Raw genomic sequence first — 2724 nt, 5'->3', positions numbered from 1 at the left:
CACCTCCTCACCTATTGGTTCCTGACGGTGGGGGAGGGAAGACAATACCAGTCTTGAGTTTCATTGTTATAACCCTTGCTCTTTCTCCATTAAATATATCATGTGGTATGCTTTAAGTAAAAAGAGAACCCAGTTAGAGTGAGAGGAGAAAGAGGAGAGAGAGGAGAGAGAGGAGAGAGAGCAGAGGGAGAGGGAGAGGGAGAGGGAGAGGGAGAGGGAGAGGGAGAGGGAGAGGGAGAGGGAGAGAGAGAGAGAACAGTGCTAGAAACTCTGAGAGGAAGGGCTTATAACATAATAATTATGCTACTTAATATTGACATAACACTTCAAATTCTTTATGTTCTCCTATGAGCTCCAAACTCCCCTAGAATAAGACTGAGCAACAAAGAAGTTAATTAACTCAAAATGTACTTATTAAGCATCTACTCTGTACAGAGGTACTAGGGACACAACATAAACAGGACAGATAGAATCTTTGTTTTTATTGTGCTTACTTTTTTTTCTTTTTTTAATATATTTTATTGATTCTTTTTACAGAGAGAAAGGGAGAGGGATAGAGAGTTAGAAACATCGATGAGAGAGAAACATCGATCAGCTGCCTCCTGCACACTCCCTACTGGGTATGTGCCCACAACCAAGGTAGATGCCCTTGACCAGAATCGAACCTGGGACCCTTGAGTCCGCAGGCCGACGCTCTATCCATTGAGCCAAACCGGTTAGGGCTATTGTGGTTACCTTTTAATTGAGACCCTGACAATGAAGTGTAAATATGTAAGTAAATAGTCTTGGACAGACAGTGACAATGTTATAAGTATGATAGTGATGGGGTCTGAGGACAACTTTCAATAGAGTGATGAGAAAAGCCTGTCTGAGCATATTTTTTCCCCACTGATTTTCAGAGAGAGTGGATGGGAGGGAAGGGGAGAGGGAGGGAGAGAAAGAGAGGAAGAGAAATATCAATGTGAGAGATATATTTCTGGCCCACAGGAAGCTATTACTTCTACCCCAGGATTGGTTGCCTCCCCCATGTGCCCTGGCTGCACCCTGACCAGGGATTGAATCCGCAACCCAGGTATGTGCCCTTGACAGGGAACCTGCGACCCTTCGGTGCATGGGTTGATGATCTAACCACTGAGCACACTGGCCAGGGCCCCATGCTCCCTTTCTATCTTTGAAACTCTCCTGCACGTGGGATCTCTGACTCTCTCATGTATGTGGGGTTCGAATACATATGTATGTATTAAATTTGGTTATTTTCTCTTGCAAAAAAAGTCAATGGCATAAGGGAAGCAGCCACTTAAAGATCTGAGAAAAAAATATTTCAGGCAGAAGTTATTTCAAGTGCAAAGGCCCTGACGCAGGAACACCTAGGTGTGAGGATCTTAAGAAGGCCTGAATGACCAGAGCATTGCAAACAAGAGGTGGCACAGTAGAGATGAGGTCAGATCACATGGCATCTTGGCCTACAGCCAAGATTTGGAATGTATTCTAAATGCACTGGGAGGCCACTTAAGGATTTTTAAGCAGGAGAGTAAATGGTCTGATTTGTGATTTTAAATGAATGTTCTGCAGCTACATGGAAAGTGGCTTATTCAGAGATCAAGATAGGAGGCAGAGAAACTAGTTAGGAATCTATTCCCAGAGCCCAGGAGAAATGTGATGGTGGCCTAGACAAGGTGTTAGCGGTGGAGATGAGAGAAGTAGCCAGATTGGAGTACGTACTAGATAAAGATTCAACAGGACTGTTGAGACACTAGCAATCAAGATGACTCCTGGGTTTTTAGAGCAACTGGGTGGATGGTGGTTCCATTTACTGAGATGGGGAAGATAAGGGAAACAACTGTGCGGGAAGGGTGTGGTGGGAGAGGATTTGGGCCTGGCCCACAGGGAGCTGTTACTTCTACCCAGTCAGGCAGGTAGTGTATTGGAAGATTCCTATTGAAACTGTGACTCCAAGAACATACCACGATAGCTGTGAAGCCAAGGTCAGGCAGCATCTGTCCCACTACCCCTGCTCTCTACACTCAGGGAGTTCCCAACACTGTGAAGTTGCTGGAAAACGAACAAACTACATCTCAGGGGCAACAGTAAAAAAGCTCTGCGGGCATAATCTTATCTGAGTGAATCTAATTGGCAGAGCCTATCTTGCATACAGAACCACAGCGGCAAGGAAGTCTGGGTAATGTAGTTTTTAGCCCCACCTCTCAGCCCCACCCCCGGCAAACCAGGAAGACACACCAGGAGGACGAAGATTGGAATGACCGCTTAGCACCAATCAGTCCACTCTACCCAAACAGAAAGTGATATTCACTACCATCATCGTCTCCATCGCACGTGGCAGCCCCCAGGCAGTACGAACTCTCCAACCAACCGACACTCTCAGAATGCAGCTAAAATCTAATCTGGGGCCCTTGATTGGAAGCCAGAGTGGCATCCAATGGGAAACAGGAGCCGGGATTATCTAACATTATCTAACCGGATAATTCCTAGTGGGAAAGACTGGAATTGGCCTCAGCCGGCAGGGACTGACCTGATCTGACCCAGCGGGATGGCTTCCCCACTCAGGCTGAGCCCGAGGTCCTAAAAACCTCTTCATCTCCCTCCAACCCCACTTCCCAGCATCTGACCCCTCTCGGGAGGCAGCCCAGGGTATTGATTAAGATAACAATCGACTTGGGAAGATTGGAACCGTGCCTGCTGCATGTTTCTATCATCGCCACTATT

Source organism: Myotis lucifugus, unplaced genomic scaffold (assembly GCF_000147115.1).
Source record: "Myotis lucifugus unplaced genomic scaffold, Myoluc2.0 scaffold_445, whole genome shotgun sequence".
Taxonomy (NCBI): Eukaryota; Metazoa; Chordata; class Mammalia; order Chiroptera; family Vespertilionidae; genus Myotis; species Myotis lucifugus.
This window is presented reverse-complemented; position numbering follows the sequence as displayed.